General features: G+C 38.4%; 1 protein-coding gene and 1 non-coding gene across 2 annotated transcripts in view; both read left to right on the forward strand.

Moving 5' to 3' along the window:
• The window catches only part of LOC145684280 (disks large 1 tumor suppressor protein-like), a gene marked incomplete in the record, with an annotated part of 1,496,324 nt that overhangs the window by 577,765 nt on the left and 899,571 nt on the right, over positions 1-18,988 (forward strand).
• On the forward strand, positions 11,894-11,965 carry TRNAR-CCG (transfer RNA arginine (anticodon CCG)). Its single transcript has one exon. It is a non-coding gene; the product is annotated as a tRNA-Arg (tRNA).

Consider the following 18,988-nt stretch of genomic DNA (forward strand, 5'->3'; position numbering starts at 1 on the left):
TCGGGATTGCTGCCAGAGTGAGTGTTGCCGCTGTATGGTAACGAAAGCTCAGCACAGCAACACTCACTCTGGCAGCAATCCCGAGAACATTGGATTAATAGTAGACGCCAGCAAAGCTTCAAGATCATAATATCAAATCTGATAATTAGCAATATTGTAAGAATATTAATATGGGAGCAAATTTTGCATTTATCGACTACAAAACCCACAATTAGAATCTCTAAGGTGGGCACGATGGCTCAGTGGTAGAGCGCTGACCTCTGATACCTGGGGTCTCTGGTTCGATCCTCGGCCACATAAGCTTGTAGTTGACAACAGCGTGTTCATTGGTTGTCTCGGGGTACTCCCGTTTCCTCCCACTTTCTCATGCCACTAATTCTTTCATCATCATTCACTTGCCTTAATCAACATCTCCGTTAGCCTAAAGGACATAAGCATGTGGCGTCAAACTGAAATATGTCATTTCATTTCAATTAGAATCTCCAGTTTCACCAATAAATTTATTCGAACCTAATGTTAGGTATTTTCGTCGTATCAGAAATACCTTTCTGATATTTCGCTGTAGTATTCTTAAATTTCTCAATTATACCGAAAGAGATGTTGTGCAAAATTAACATACAACTTTAATATTGGACACAAAAACAAGTTTAATACATGATTATTTATTTTACACGTTGTCGTAAAAACAATATTAAAAACGTACCGTTAAACTTTCCTCTAATATAATCTAAACCAATCATTTTGCAGCATTTAGATACAGATCGCACCGTCTTCTTGGTAAAACTTTACTTCACGCCAAGGACTAGCCCCATTATGGATTCCCGTACCGAAGTCAAGCAGAGTCAGGCCAGTATTATACATAATGAGTGACTTTTTTGTGTGGAAACCAGACTATGTTTGAAATTCTGTGTTCATCCAGCGTCGTGAACATGATTGAGGAATTAGTTGAATAAATGCAATAGTAAGAGTGCTGACCACACATCCTCCCACGTCATCAGCGCTTCACGCGAGTGATTTTAACAAAAAATACTATTCCGCTTGAAACCAAATGGAGCATTGAGTAATAGTGCAACATCGCTAACGGCCGCCACTGGTACAGAAAGAAACTATGTGTGGGTTTTGTAAATATTCACAGAAAATATAGAAATATTTTAGTTTAAATGAAATACTTAGCGAAAAAGTAAGAAAAGGAAAAATCAATCTGACATTGCAGAAGCTTTCGATACCTTTGATTCAGTTTGATCTCTAATCTGAAATTACCTTTCTTGCCATTTAACTTCCTGTTCTCTCGTCCTTCTCTGTCTATCCTTTGGAGGGAGTAAAACCTTCGTGTCCCAGAGCCTAAGATAAACTTCAAAAGATTAGAAGACCGTTACTAATCACATTTCGAAGGTTTAAACTTCATGTGATATATGGATGACTTCCTTTAGCGATATTTCAAGATAAAAAGCGTTGAAAAAATCGTTTCTTTGACCCAAGTACTTTTTCAAATGTGTCTTTCTTGTGATTGAGTCCCATAATTTGTCACGCTGCTAATAACACAGTGGTCTATTCTGTGACAGAAGAAAATAGAAGTGCCGTTGTTACCTCCGAGTTTTAAGAGGAGAGAGTTTAGCAGTGACATGACACAATGTGCGTCTTTGAAATTTTAGGAGGGCTTGACCAAAAATCTATATAAAAAAACATAATTTGCACACACACACACACACAAACAAACAAATAATTTAAATGCATGTTAGAAGAATTTGACGTCCTCTGTCCTGTCAGTGAGAGCGGTCCAAACGATTGTTTAGTCCAAACACACCCCTGGACTAATAATAATAATACGCAGAAATAATAATAATAATAGTAATACACATATTACAATATTGTCATCTTCCTCACACTCCCATACTACGCCAGAGAACAGATGCTACAAGCACAATAGTCTGTTTCAATCGAAATACTGTAGCAACCAGTTCAAACAAGACTCAACAATGCTGATAATCCTTGCTTTCAGTGTGGCGATAACAACACATGTTGAGTCATTGTTGGCGCATTATATATTTCCCTCAAAGTCGCCAACCTCAAAGAACAACATTATTGATTTTCGTCTTTAAAATTATCGTATATTCGTTATGTGCGTGGCGAAATATTTCAGGTTTATTTTCCACGGTTATCCCGACTAGGCTAAAGGAGATGGTGATGATGAGAAATGAATAAAGTGGGGAAAAACGGGAGAACTCCGAGAAAAACCACGCACACAGTGTTGGTCCACCACAAAATTCACATGACGCTAGCTAGGATCGAACCAGAGACCCTATGCATCAGAGATGAACGCTCAACCACTGCGCCATCGCGCGTTATAATTGTAGAAACAGGTATAATACTAGTAATAAAAGCAATAATATGGTATATAATAGACTTATCCAGTAATCTTCAGTTTCGATCTCCAAATCAGCGTCACTGTCCTCGGTTTTATTTTTTAAAATCCTTATTAACACTAGTCTAAACAACATTATTTCCACTCCTTGTAAACGTAATTGAATTTCAAGAGTAGATGCAGGGTTGTTATTTGTCAATTTTCAAATCATTATTAATTTATTTTAGCGGGAATGGTTGTTAGAAACCTCATCATAATTATTCATGATGCACAGCTACACTTTATTTGCACATCCGAAAACTTAAAAAAAAAAAAAAAAACTGTTTATTCTAAAATTATCGTATATTCACTTATTATCACAAATATATATCATATTATCGTACATAGCAGGATTTCTCAATCTCTTTCCACCGGCGTACCACCAAAGCATATTATTAATTAATATTACAATAAAGTCGTACGTACCACCAACAGCGTCTCGCGTACCACCAATGGCACGCGTACCACAGGTTGAGAACCCCTGGTGTATATAGCATTAAGGGCTAAACTATCGTATATCACGATAAATTATCGTATGGTTGGCAAGTCTGATTTATCTTCTTGCTATTGTGCTGAAGTTAACGCGCAGTTCTTTATTGCTGGTGAATAAAACGCATCGGGGTAAAGGATGCATTTCATTTTGAGACTTTTTTTTTTTTAATTATTATTTGGGAGAAAAATTCGTGATATACGCCGACAAATAAATTACATTTAGTAGTGTTCCAGTTCAATTAACATAAAAAATTAGATTTGCAAACATTTGAAGCAATTCAGAATCTTAAATTTTATTATCTAATTTCCAGTACGAAATCTACTTCCTTTTATATTATAAGTATTCTCATTTTGTAATTCCCAGTGCTATATTATTTTTGTCTATCAAAACGATCCATACTCCCTTCTATTAAAATAATTATATATTATATATATTGAGTGTAATTGTAGAAAATAAATGAAGCGAGTCGTTGTAAGTCCCTAAACATCAATTTCTACTTGAGAAAGGATGACACTTAGGGAATATTGTTTTCTAATTACTTTGATTGCTAAAAGATATCTCTGGTGTATTAAGATTTTCGGAAAGTTTTCGTACCACTAGAAACTTAAAAAGACCCTTACAGCCGTGTGCACCAACGAAGTTTAAACGAGCGATCACTCAAACGCGTTCAACATTAAACTTCTGAGTTTAAACGTGGTTCCAGGACTTTTGTTGCACCATTGAAAGTCGAAGTTTAGTACATCTCGTTTAAGTAAACTTCGGTCAACTTATAAAATTGACTGTCAGCCGTGTGCACCAATGAAGTTTAAACGAGCACTCACTCAAACGCGTTCAACATTATACTTTTGAGTTTAAACATGGTTCCAGGACTTTTGTTGCACCGTTGAAAGTCGAAGTTTAGTACATCTCGTTTAAGTAAACTTCGGTCAACTTGTAGAATTGACTCTGATTCAAGAATCTTATAAAATAGAGGATCTGCCCATATGTATCGTCATGCTATTAAATGAATGAAGCCAAAAAACAATAGAGCATCAGCACGTCTAATTGGTTACTCTCGTTTCTGCCATCGTCTGATTGGCTGCTTTAGTTTCCGCCATGATTGTTGGCTCAAAACGTTGCCATCCTATGGGCGGAGTGGGCAGAGTAGGGGTGGTGAAACTGTGACGTATGGCTTCAAGATTTTGTTGTAGGGGCAGATCCTCTATTTTATAAGATCCTTGCTCTGATTGGTTGTCGTCTTTTGTAACAAAGTAACAAATGAAGAAAGAATACAGAATGCCGGTCCTTTCGACTTTCGAGATTGTGTGCATAGAGTTCTGAGTAGTCTAATTTCAGTGATTACCCTAATTTCACTGGTCGTAATTGTGACAGGAAAAATAATAAAACCACAATTTTTTTTTCAAACACGAGAAATGTATTGTAATTTCATTAGTGGAAAAACACAAAGACTGAATTGGATCAACGAAGTTTAAAGCTCCAAATTCGACTGTTCTAGCTCAAACCAAGTTTATCCATCATTTGACCGAGACTTAACCTCAAACATTGTTGGTGCAACAGACATTTTCACCGAGCATAGTTATGACCCTCGTTCAACAGTTGAACTTCGATGGTGCACACGGCCATTAACTAACTTCCAAGTAGAAGCAGTGATGCCAACCCGTGGGGAAAATCCCATATTGTGTTTTTTGACAGTGATTTCTCAAAATGAGATAAAGGGAATTTTCTTTTAAAATTGACAGAATTTATGGAATTTTTGATATAGCGTATCTATTCCAATAGTGTTAACAAAATTACCTAGATAAACGAATCATCTTCAATAAATGTAAAATTAATGCTATTTGTCAAATTTTGTTAGTATAAAGTGGATATTAGTGTTAAAGTGATTTATGCAGTGACTTGTGAATCTTTTTTTTTTTTTTTAAAAAAAAAGCACCAAGGAACGTTAATTGTACTCTCTGCTACTTAAAAAAAGAGAAAAAACATAATTAACGGAAGAAAGTAAAATGAGAAACATCCAACTTTGAAAACGTTCCATACGAAATGATTGAAGAACGAAGTTTATCTAATTTGATTAAGTTCAATGTTAGATCATGGCACAAAAGCGTGATGGAAGTATTATAAAGCTCACTACAAAATATATTTAGTTTCATTAGTATTTTCAATTGGCCTCTTTCAATTAAGGAAATTGCGTGTTCATAAGCTGTTTGATAAAACGTAGACTATCGGAATATTTGGATCATACTGGCAACATATTTGTTCGTTTAGCCAGGATTTCGTAAGTGGCGAGGGAGGGGGCATGACATGAAATACTGTGCTTATCACACCAGGGGCTCGATCATTCTAAACTATTTTACTAGCAACATATATTGGTTTATTAGGACAATAAAATGAGGATATGTTAGTAAGTATTTTAATAAACTATAAAGAAATCTCGAGTAAAAGAATATAAAAAAAAAAGTACTGAAAAAGGTTTTACAATATCTACGTTCCTTCCTCTGTTCCTTCAATTATAACAATTTTTCTTTCATTATGACCTCAACTATTGTATCCAGTATAATAAAAAGTACATATCCAATAACGTCTCGTAAAATATTTTACATTATCTCTGTTCCTTTCTTTGTTTAATCAAATATTAAGAGAACTTTCTTTCCACATAACTTTTTGTTTTTATTATTCCGTCAACTACTGTCTGTTCCAAATGACAAATTAAAAGAGCAATAGAAAACTGTTTCTCAAATAACGTGTTTGATACTGCAGACAAGCAATGACGAAAAATTATGATAAAAAATGTCCATACTATTACAGAATAGTACTATGTTTTCGAAAGCTTGAAAATTTCCTGACTAGTAGCAGAAATTCTGAGAATTCCATAACTTATCTAGAAATTCTTTTTGTTTTATCCTTCCTTATTTTTTTTATTTCTGGTTTCGAAGGGGGGGGGGGTCGGACCCCCCCGGACCCACCCCTTGGCTACGTGCCTGCTCACGTAGCACACTAGTTCAGAAACAAGCCACCGCAAGTGCTAGCAGCAGTTCCAGCAAAGATGGCTCCCTTTAGTAGTCCCTAGCTGCATGTTTGGCTTGAAGAATCGAAGTCGGTGACAACTGTGCAAGGTAATTTTCGTTGCAAAGTATGGTAAAGATCATCTCAGTAGATCTACTATTTATCAATGGCGTAAGTGTTTTATTGAAATTGGATGTTCGGTAGGACACAACAAATCTTCAGGTCGTCCCCGTACGTCTGAAGACGTTGTAGAACAAGTGAGACTTCAGATGAGATGTGTACCGCATCACCAACGGAACCCATATAGAACATCTTTAAGTGCAAGGTAAAAAAAAAAAAAAAAAACTTGATGTACCGTATTTTCCTACAAAATGACACCATAACCACGTCTGTAAGGTAAATGAATAGATCAATGTGAGTTTTCAAAGTTGTAAAATCCTTGTTGTTACACCCTGTACACTAATTTCATTGATTATGGTTTTTAAGTTTTTACACTGAGAAAAAAATGTAGATGGCGTACTTAAAAAGGTAGGTTACATACATAATTCCTGTAGATTTGAACTTAACGTACAGCAGACTTATAACTGAAAACGCATGTTTTATAATACTTTCCGTATAAGTATTCCATCTATACGTACTTTCCATATGAAACAATATAGGCAGGTCAGGATCTCACATACAAATGGACTTATACAACATATAGCTGAGGAATGTAACGTAAGTATATGCATGTCATATATGGAAAACTGCTAGATGTCAAACATCCTGCAACGGCATCTAAAGGCAGTGCCTATGTAGCATACGGATAAGGTATGCTCCGTACTGATTTCTGTAGTAAGCAAGAGGATACCGTACATTATACCGCTGTCCGGAGAACGGATTTTTCTCAGTGTAGAAAAAAAAATTATTAGTATATATCGTGGACAATTCAAGAGGGAAATGGGAATTTCTGCCTCTCAAGATGGGATTTTTATAACGTTTCAGGTTGACATCACTGAATAAAAGAAGGTTCTCAACTTGTCTAAACAAGATTAATCCTTTGGAAGTCAAAATTAAGAAGGCATTTATTGTTATATGAAGATAACATTAAAACATCACAATGTTTATTCGACAACTTTCTGTTATTTTTACAGTGACACAATAATCCCATCGCATACGTGGTTTCTGGTCACAAAAAGAAAAAAAGACACGTATTTTTCATAGGTGTCTTTTGAAACTAACTTTACACCATTCAGAACTTTTGCAAAGACAGAAAGATATGAAGTCTGACTGTGCCAAGTCCGGACTATATGACAGATGCGTTAAAATCTCTGAGCCAAGTTCTCTCAATTTGTGTCGAGTCTTTCAAGATGTAAAAGTCAATTCGTAAGCAGTCACAGGAATTGGGTGTTCCATACTCGACCTTATCAAAACATATAACGAAGAATTTGCAGTTAAAGGCATTTAATCCTTTGTTTGTAAACGAATTGAATGATAATAAATGCAGAAACTTCAACAGGCTTGTCGGCGAATGCTCGATGTCTTTACAGCTCTTCCTTTAAGGAGAAAAGTGTTTTTCTCGAACGAGTGTGCAATATATCGTATTTTAAAAGCCAGAAACGTTTATTTCTGGAGTTAAGAAAATCCACATTTTTATGAAGAACTTGAACACAACCCACCACATGTCATGATCTGGGGTGCAATGTCTGCAACCCACTTGGTAGGTCCATATTTCTTTGACGGTGCTGTGAATCACATTGCGTATCTCACCATGTTACGTGATTGGTTTATTCCATATCTGCAAGGTCGGAGACTGTTCGGCCGTGTATTGTTCCAGCAGGATGGAGCAGCAGCCCACTATGCTTTTGCCATTAGAGAATATCTCAATGAGATATTTACTGATAAATGGATTGGACGTGGTTCTGTCCATTCGCTTGCACCTTTGGAATGGTCAACCCGAAATCCTGATCTGTCATCGTGCGACAATGCATTATAAGGGTTCATAAAATAATAGGTTGTTGCCACACATTACGAGACAGTTGACTAAATTAAGGACACTGTGCGACGAACTGCCATCACGCCAGCAATGTTGAGGATCATTTCATATCTTACATGGAGGAGAATCATACTCTGTCATGAAAACGATGCTGTAAATACAGATACTCTGGAATAAATAGTAAAAAAAATAGTCACACTGCCTTAAGTTGTTCTCTGCCATGATTCAACATTAATGCAATGCGACCCATCTATGACTATATGGGCACACGCATTAATATTTTATATTAGATAGTGTGTCATATTTCATGTAATCGTAGTTGATTTTGTGATCAAAATCAGTTTTTTAAAGGAGGAAAAGCCACGACAACTTCCTTTGTGAGAAAAAGCCACGGAATTCGCATGGAGGAAATCACCACCAAGGGGAATAGCCACGGAACCATATTTATACTGAAAAAAATCTAAGAGAGAAAAAAGCAACAGAGGAAACGAAAGTAATTGCGTTTATTATACTCATTCATTACCTGTCAATAACCGCTGCATTGCTCATACGAAATTAGGAAGACACATTGTTCATACGTAGCATGTCGTTGACAGGATGCTTTTTTTTTTTTTTTTTGTAATCAATACAAAGTGGCATTGATACAGCGGATGGGAGTCTTTCAATCACAAGTATTAAATGGTGTTGGGGGGGGGGGGGTGAGTGGATATGGCAGACCAATACAAATTACTAATTGCGATACCATTACGTGCGCGCGCGCGTCTGTGTATACATAGCATGATGTGTTTGGGTGTGTTTGCTTATATGTGTTCATTAATATATATATATATATATATATATATATATATATAGAGAGAGAGAGAGAGAGACTTTTCCTGTAGGCTTTAGTAAAAAGAATGTATTGGATATGTTTATTTAGGAAAGTATAAACGATCGCTAATAATATGCAATACTATTAATATTCCGTTCCATTAGCGGTCGTTTATGTTTCCGTAACTAAACATATTCAATGGACTTTATTTAAAATGGGAGCAGAGGAATGAATGCGAATATTTTAATTTAGCAAGTGAAACAGTTGTAATTTCTGTGTGATTATGAATGCAAATACATCCGCCATGATCTTCGTGCAGTAGATCTATGACGTATTTCTTCTAAAGACATGGGGCTTTATGCAGAGTCGTTTTTACGTATGATTAGCGCCATACTACGGGTTTAACTAACGTATGATTATCAGAAGTGTATTCAGAATTTCTGATTAGCACATAGTAGTTGACTAAGTTAATCACGTGTGATTAATTCATTTAGAGCAGACAGTGACTTAACTAGGGGGTAAACGGGGTTTGTGCCCCGGGCGCCGGATTGGGTGGGCGCAAACTTGTATAAATATTTGGGGGGGTTTTCGTTTGGAATTAGTCCCAGAAGCGACAGTCCTATTAGCGACAGGAACTGTTATCTGTCCTATGAGCGACCGATTCATTTACATTGAGATGATAGAAGATAATATGATTCCCTCTCGTGAAATATGCTTGCCTCTGGCGTTATTAGCTCCCGAACAACCTTGCTACGAAAAATGTACGTGCCAGTAATACAGTTCATCAAATATATTTTCCCTCTACAGTGAGTGCAAGTAAAACTTATCTTAATTTTGAGTTAGATTTGACATAAAACATATCAAATAACTTAGCGAGACAGCAGGGACATTTCTATGAAAAGTATATTCCTATGTAATTATTAAAAATCCAGTTGTAATATCCCCTTTTTTCAAAAGCTCTGTTGTCTGTACTTAATTTGATTCAAATCTAATTACTTACTAAGCACAGTAATATATTTTATTTTGAAAAACTTAAACGTGTAACAATTTCGCCAACTATTTACTTTTTAGACTTCCAAAGAGACTGAATAAAATTTTAAAAAAGTCAATGATAAAAGACATCTTTTGAAATCCTTTACATCTGATTGGCTATTCTCAACCAATCACCCATCACCAATCACCCCCTGGCTCACGAAAATGTATACATAATATAGCAAACCACGTATATTAAATATCAGATATACCAGACATGGTACAGCAACCATGAACATGACACTCCCTAGAAAATTTTCTTCGGGCGCCCCTACCTCTTTCTGATTTCTTTCTTATGCCTTAAACATATTCAATCTAAACTTATGCTCCGCATCATTTTAACATGAAATTTTTAATTATATTAGAATCATAGACAAAGGCGGAGCTACTCTAAATATTTAGTTAGTTTTCCCCTTGATATAGTCAGTGTATTCATAGAAAGTAATTCAAAAATATAATATTAGGAAAAACGTATAAAATATTGTTAGTGTAATGAGAGTAGTCTCACGTATTAAATTCAGGTAGAGCGAAATTTTTCATAGTACATTTTGTTAGGTTCTAAATCGCATTAGCATGAAACAAGTTAAAGAAGAGAGAACCTTATCTTCTTCCATTATCTTAGTATGAATGAATCGGTGACTCATAGAGCAGTTAACAGATTGAATCGGTCGCTCATAGGACAGTTAACAGTTCCTGTCGCTAATAGGAATGTCGCAAATGGGACGACACCTTTCGTTTGGTTGGTTAAGGGGCGCTAAGGCGAGTTCTTGCCCCGGGCGATAATTAGCGTATTTACGTCTTTGAGAACAGAGGATACCCTGGTTTAGCCACAATGGTCCTTATGCAGAATCGTTTCGATCTGTGATTATCGCCGTACTAAGGTTTTGACTAGCGCATGGTTATCAAAAGTGTATTCAGAATCTCTGTTTAGCATGCAGTTGTTGACTAAATTAATCACATGTGACTAATTAATTTAGAGCAGAAGGTGCCCTGGTTTAGCCACTATGGGCGATATGCAGAATCGTTTTGATTGTTTAATCTATGATTAGCGCCGTACTAAAGGTTTGACTAACGCATTGTTATAAGTGTAATCTGTTTAGCACGTAGTAGTTGACTAAGTTAATTACATGTGATTAATTAATTTAGAGCAGAGGGTATCTTGATTAAGCCACGGTTTAGCCACAATATACTTACATGATCAAAAACCTTTCACCTCATCGGGTGAATTAACCATGAAGCAGCTAGTTAGTCAAGTACTCTACAGTAGCAGAACTTTTTCTTAAAGTAAACCGTGAGAGAATGTCCAGTTTTCTGAGAAATACACATAATTGATCCATAAATTATCCTCCCTTATAATTACTACGTAATCCTTCAATTGTCGCTAATGTTAATTGATTTCTACTTATTCCTGCCATAAATACATCCCTCAGAAGTCAATAAGTTAATTGTAACCCGATTTCATAACTATTTGTAAGTTGTTTTGATGTCAAACCACAAAGAAAAGCATTCGGATTTTGTATTCACACTTCTAGATTTCCGTAGTTGCCACATTTATTTTTCTCACCCGATGTATCTGGGTTATATTAGTAAATCATATCCAAAGCAACTCCAAGCAAACTCCGATCACCAGAAAGTACACCCTCCTCAGTATAAAACTAAGTACAGAACATAAACTAAACTCAAGATTCAGCAGACCTTGGGTTGCTAGAGTCAGTTCTGGCACTCATACGTTTAATGTGATGTGTTATTAGGATATCGGTTGACCTCACTGTGCTGGCATTCTAGACCAGAGCTTGCAACTGTTTTCGAGTAGCTCCTCAATCATCCTCACGACACTGGATCGACTTGTGGCATTCATGCGTTTAATGTGATGGGTGGTTAGGATATTGGCTCCTCTCACTGTTAGTACTGGCCTTTTTTTTAGACCAAAGCTCGCTATTTCTTTCTTTCAAATAGCTCCTCAGTCATCCTCACGACACTTGACGACTTGTGGCATTCATGATTTTTATGTGAATAGGATATTGGCTCATCTTACCGTTAGTACTGGCTTTCTAGACCGGAGCTCGCTACTTCTTTCTTTCAAGGAGCTCCTTAATTGTCCTCACGACGCTGGATGGACGCTGCAACGCGAATCCATCTTTTGAATACGAACGGCCATTCATCTTTCTTCTGACCGGGGGCGCGGTGGCTCAGTGGTAGAGCGTTCGCCTCCGGTGCTTGGGGTCCCTGGTTCGATCCCAGCTCGCGCCGTGTGGACTTTGTGGTGCTCGTGGATTTTCTCGGGGTTCTCTCGTTTCCTCCCACTTTCTTCATTCCACCATTCCACTCATCTCTCATCATCACCGTCTCCTTTAGCCCAAGCGGCATAATCGTGGGACGTAAAACTTACAGATTTCATTTCATTTCTTTCCTCTGACCGGATCCGGTGCTGCTTGACATCGCTGATCTAACAAGAAACTGCATTCCAGTATGGCTGGAGTGTTGGCGAATGTTTAAAGTATAGCTCAAGCAATTGCGCCTCTAATAGTGTCCGTTGCGGACGTCTACAATAGACTTTGATCGGTTATTTACCACAGACAGCGTGATCATGCAGGGTGACAATGATGCCGCAACATATCTATAGAAGAGACTGTATGAATGGGGAGGATTGAGGAACAACGCTTATCCGACACGTATTGTACAAGGATAAGATGAAGTTGGGAAGATCAAGGCAGTGGAAAAAAGGAGGAACGAACAACAGAGATAAAAAGGGGGAAAAAGAAGGAGAGAAGAGGGATTTTGCTGAAGAAGAAGACCCAGTGAACCGTGTAGCGTGATAGTTCACATTTTCTGCTTCATTTCCTCGCTCATTCGAAGCGAAACGAACCCCATCATAGCTTATATTAGCTTGCATCTTCTACGGTTCTTGTTCTTGTTTCTAAGCAGTCCATTCCTCTTCCCCTCCCCCTCCGATTGGAGTAAGAAAAAGAAGAGAGAGGCCCAAAACTGATCGACCAACTCTTAAGAAATACTTTACATACTCTCCCTGAAGAATTGCATCCCTTCGTTTTTTTTTAACCTCTGTTATTAGTGTTCCTAATTTCCCAACTATCAACCCCATTCTCTCTAGGATATAGTTTCTGCAAAAGTAGCTGGGATCTCGGTTATGGTCCTGGAAACTAGCTATCTTAAAGGAGATATAGTACAATTGTGCCGGTGCTGTGCCATCAGTTGTAGCTCAAAACAATCTCTAAAATACTCATAAAATGACTGTGACAATTGGGGATGAAACTGATGCACAACACGATACTTAATTGCAAAATTATGGTTGAATTTAAATAAAATTCAGATGTTTTAATTTTGAAAGTGACTAGTTGGGGAAATAGGTGTGTGTGTGTGTGAGAGAGATAGGTTATGATTAAAAGATAAAGGACGAGCACTAGCCTGATATTCCAACGAGACTGACGTTGTCCTGGTCATTTGGAACGATGAATGTCTTTCTCTGGAGGAATTCTGGAAATGCTGCTATCAATCAACATCTGGATCTCTATCCTGTTGATCTGCTAGGGGCGTCAAGTTCTCTCTTGACGATGTGCCTTCTACGATGTACTTCTTCACCTTCATGCCACTGCTCAGATGTGTCTGCGGCGATAAACCAACAGAATGATATTCTCGGGACTTGGGGTCGGTCGTCCTCCAATGGTGCGGTGTGCTTGACTCCGACGATCCTGCACCTTCCAAAATCTTGTGGCGAATATCCCTTGTCGATCTGTCCTCCATGGTTTTGTTTGGCTGTAAAGTCCTGACTCTGGCATTCAGAGAAATATCAAGCTATGCGGAAAATCAAGAAGGAAATTAGTGGTGTTTATTAACAATTTCAAAAGCAAGAATTAGGAAATACATGATTACAGAAGCTGTCTGGAAATGCACAACATTAATAAAAGGTGTTATTCCGTTGAATTTTAAAGAGTTCATGATACTGTCGAAGATAATCGTAAAAATAATGAAATAGAATTTAACAAATTAAATCAATAGTTCACAGTCATCTCACAGTCACATCACTATTACTACACAGATACTTCGCACAATTGAGCAAAAAATAATCTTACGTGATGGCTTGTACTAGAGACCTCGGAGAAAAATTCGGCCCGAGCCCAATCCAGCCCGAACGTACCTAGGCCCGGCCCAGCCCGAGCCCGAAAAGTTTTGGAGATTTTCGGCCCGAGCCCGGCCCGGCCCGATAAGTTTTTTAAAACTTGGCCTAAGCCCGGCCCGGGCCCGATAAATTTTAAAAGTTTTTGGCCCGACCCCGGCCCGATAATTTTTTTAAAAAATTAGCTCGAGCCCCAATCTTTCTCAAAATTTAGTACTAAATTTGGCCTAACCTCAGAAACATTTACTAAACTCTGGTTTGCAACCTGACGCTTGCCTCCCGAATGGTACCATTGCCTCCTACAACTTTGCCTGTCATCGAGAGAACAAAAACTCCATTCCCTGTAACAAAAATCTAACTTAATTGATTTTTAGCATAAAGTGAAGATGGCAATATTGTTTGGCGACAGGCAAAACATTCCCACCCCTTCTTGTTATATTTTGAGTTCAGTGAAGGTCAAGGTCAGAGCTCAATTTACCGCATAAAGCCTGTAATCCTCTATAGTGAAAGTGGAGCCGCTAAGCAACACAAACTGTAAATAGCTATTGCATTCTTTGTAACATTTTTCACGGACACACTTCTTCAACGTTTAGCTTTATTCCAATTATCGTTTAACGAAAGTCAATGATCAGCCCCAGCCCAGCCCAACCTGAAGAGAAATCAGCCCAGCCCAAGCCCGGCCCGGCCCAAAGAAATAACAGAGTCGGCCCGCCCAAGCCCGGCCCGTGCAGGTCTCTAGCTTGTACATTCAACAACTGTACTGGATTCAAATCACTTGGTCATTTTGAGCTCTATACTTGTTGGACCCTATGTCGTAGAGTCATTTGTAGCGTTGTACGGGGATAAGTCAAGAAATATCCGCAATTTTGGCATAAAAACTCTTCTTACATTGCTCATATTGACTTCTGTCCTCGTTTATTTTGTTATTATGCTATTGTGGTCATGCTATGACAGTTTGAACCTAATTCCTCCATTTGTCTTCCTTTTGTTGTTGCAGATAGATCATGGCTGTTCCATTAGAAGTTTGCACCAAAGAGGAACAACGAGCAGTGATCCGGTTTTTGTGGTCGGAAGGTGTATCGGGGCCGCAATTCATCAAAGACTTTCTGTACAATACGGGAACAGTGTCTTGCTGCAACGGAGTGTCTACGAATGGATTTTTTTTTTAAATAATTAAACACAAGTGTTACGCACGAGAAAGGAGCCGAACGACCATCTACGGCCACGAATGATAACAATATTGAGGGTGCACGTGACATGGTTCTGTTAGACAGAAGAGTGACTATTGACTATTATGCCTAAAGCCTTTGATGGATTGCGGCCCCTGATACACCTTTCGACCACAAAAACCGGATCATTGCTTGTTGTTTCTATTTGATGCAAACTTCTAATGGAGCGGCCATGATCTATCTGCAACAAAAGGAAGACAAATGGAGGAATTAGGTTCAAACTTTCATAGCGTGACCACAACAGCATAACAATAAAATACACGAGGACAGAAATCAGTATAAACAATGTGAGAAGAGTTATGTGAAAATTGCGGGTAATTTTTTACTTACCCTCATATTAAGAGCTTGACAAACGCGTAGTAGTAACTTCTGTATTTCGAAACACGTTTGTAATGTTAATAACGATTTATATCGAAGAAGGCTAGCTACGACTTGTCCGCAGGTTGTCCAAATACACTGGGAGAAATCGAGGTAAGACAGACGTATTATTCTCTTTATATTGACTTTCTCCAATTGTCTTTGGACAACCCTGTGAGAGAAAGTCGTAGCTGGCCTTCTTCGATATAAAATAAATTTTTAACTTTACGGACGTGTTTTGAAATACAGAAGTTAGCAAGATCACTCTTAATATAACACTAAAACTGACTCTGCATAGGCCATGTTATTGTTGTTGAATAAAGAGTTGAGAAAAAGACTCATAAAGTGCTTCATGTGGAGTATTGTACTGTATGATACAGAAACGTGGCCATTAGATACACAAAAGCGATGCAAAGAAGACTGAAAACTTCCGAAATGTAGGTGTGGAGAAGAATGTAGAGAGTTAGCTAAGTGCAGCGAAAAAGAAACGAATGAGAGGATATGGTGGGGGAGAAAATAACAAGTTTAGATGCAATTGAAAAGAGAAGGTTTAACTGGTTGGGTCGTTGGTTGAGAAGTAAGTGTATTTTGAGGGTATGATGGTAGGAAAGAGAAGAAGGGGGCGAAGGAGACTACAATTGATGGGCAATATCAAAACATAAAAATCGTACGTGAAGACAAAAAGTTTAGCTGAAGACCATGGAACATGGAAGCTTCTCACATGTTGCAACAAGTGACCTGCCAATAATGGCAAAATACCTGTGGCCACATTGCCACGTTAAATGAATCATGTAGCTGTCATAAAAAAAAAGAAAACTTGCAACTCGATCTTTCTATTTACTGTGTACTTATCACAACTTCTTGAAAGCAAGAAAGGTATTTCCACCTATGCAGCACTGCACTCTAGTGGACAAACAGTGAACCTTCTCATTAAAAACGTGTATTTTGGCGCACTCTCCCTCCCTGTCCAAAAGATTCCGTTGTTTCGGAAGCGGCGAAACTGGTTTTTCCTTTATGTCAGCGGGAAGGCGATAGCAGGTAGCAAGCAAGACGTCCCAGAAAGTTGCACACTGTTCAACTCCTTGCAAGATGGAAAAAATGTTTTATGACCCTTTCAAGACTATGTGTACATGGTGAAATATGGTAGGGTTTCAAGATTTTTTTAATGATAGCTACAAGTTCTTCTAACGTGACAACCCCATTTATGATGATATTGACCAGGGGCAGATCCAGGGGTGCGATCGGGGCGATCGCCTTCCTCCCCCCCCAGAAGAGGAAACTTTCTTATTTTATATATAAATAAAGCTCATCCTAGAGTTTGGAACTCTTAAAAGTAGCTCTAAGTAGCAGTATTACAACCCACTGCTGCCCCCGAAGTCCGTCCTGGATTCACCCCCTGTAACTTGACTAAATTCCGTTACTTTTGTGACGCGTCTCGTTCTAATACAGTTAATAAACTCTTTAGGATTTAATGCGAATATTTGTATTTTAAAACTTTTGCTACAGTGATGCTGTGGGGGTGATCTTTGTATATTATATACATTTGTTCTCCCAAACTCTATAAAATATTTCATCTATAGGTATTTTTTTTAAAAAATCTGTTTATAAGGAAAAACGTGAACAAAAGCATCCAAAGCAGCGCGAAGCGAACAACAACAACAACAACAACAACAACAACAAAAAGCATTTGTTCAACATGTTTCGTTGAACATCATTTCTGCTTCATTTTCTTTTCGACGCAGACAGAACTATTATTTCGTTCATGCAGGAGTCGATATCGTTATCAACCTTTTACAATACCTGTTTCTGTGTGTTCTTTTTTTTTTTTTTTCTTTCTTTGAAAGAGAGCTTTGAAAAATATATAAGTATAAAAGGTAGACCGACTTTTTTTCTATATATATACCGAGGAAAATCGAACATGTTTCCGGAACGGAGTTAATGATATTGCATGGTACATGATTATGCAACCATCTTTCAAGTATGATTTTTATACACTGCAGACTTGTTGTAATACACATATTAATGCATGAAAAAATACCTTCCTCAAAGTCGTTCTTTGAAATGTATTTTGATTTAAAAAAAAAAAGTTAATGCAAACAAAATATGACACTACAAATAGCAAAACACATCAATAGGAAACATGGCATTGAAGTGAAGTTTCTTTCTTTAGTATCTAACACAGTCGGACAAATATGTTCTAAGCACGAAAAGATTTCGATAAATATGGTGAAAGCAAAGTATCTTGAGCAAAGCTGGCGCTAAGCAATTTGCCGCCCCGTACAGTGTAGAGACCTGCTCGGGCCGAATTCTTCGGCCAAATTTTTTTGAGATTTTTGGCCCGAGCCCGCCGATAAGTTTTTCAAAATTCTTGGCCCAAGCCCGGCCCGGGCCCGATAAATTTTTAAAGTTTTCACGGGCACACTTCTTCAACGTTTGCGTTTATTCTAATTATCGTTTAACGAAAGTCAATAATTATTAAAGAGTTGCAATTAATCGGCTCCTAGCCCGGCCCGACCTGAAGAGAAATCAGTGTCGGCCCGCCCAAGCCCGGCCCGCGGGCCGGGCTGGGCTTCGGGTCTCGGGCTGAGACCGACCCGTAGAGACCTGCACGGGCCGAATTTTTCGGCCCGAGCCCAATCCAGCCCGAACGTACCTAGGCCCGGCTCAGCCCGGGCCCGAAAAGTTTTGGAGATTTTCGGCCCGAGCCCGGCCCGGCCCGATAAGTTTTTAAAATTCTTGGCCCAAGCCCGGCCCGGGCCCGATAAGTTTTAAAAGTTTTTGGCCCGACCCCGGCCCGATAAATTTTTTAAAATATTAGCTCGAGCCCCAATCTTTCTTAAAATTTAGTACTAAATTTGACCTAACCCTCAGAAACATTTTCTATACTCTGGTTCACAACCTGACGCTTGCCTCCCGAATGGTACTATTGCTTCCTACAACTTTGCCTGTCATCGAGAGAACAAAAACTCCATTCCCTGCAACAAAAATCTAACTTAATTGATTTTTAGCATAAAGTGAAGATGGCAATATTGTTTAGCGACAGTTTAGCGACAGGGAAAGCATTCCCACCCCTTCTTGTTATATTTTGAGTTCAGTGACGGTCAAGGTCAGAGCTTAATTTACCGCATAATGCCTACAATCCTCTATAGTGAAAGTGGAGCCGCTAAGCAACACAAACTGTAAATAGCTATTGCATTCTTTGTAACATTTTTCAGAGACACACTTCTTCAACGTTTGGCTTTATTTCAATTATCCTTTAACGAAAGTCAATAATTATTAAAGAATTGCAATTGATCGGCCCCAGCCCGGCCCGACCTGAAGAGTCAGCCAGCCCAAGCCCGGCCCGGCCCAAAGAAATAACAGTGTCGGCCCGCCCAAGCCTGGCCCGTGCAGGTCTCTACCGACCCGTGCAAATCTCTAGTACAATGGCATCATTTGCCGCTTTCTCCAGAAAGAACACACATTAAAAGCCACGATTTTGAGTATGCTACCCCCATCATGACCAACGAATGGGATGGAAAGTGCACTCGCACTCAGAAAGGCCTAAACACTACA

Source organism: Thermobia domestica, chromosome 4 (genome assembly GCF_964235325.1).
Source record: "Thermobia domestica chromosome 4, izTheDome1.hap1.1, whole genome shotgun sequence".
NCBI lineage: Eukaryota > Metazoa > Arthropoda > Insecta > Zygentoma > Lepismatidae > Thermobia > Thermobia domestica.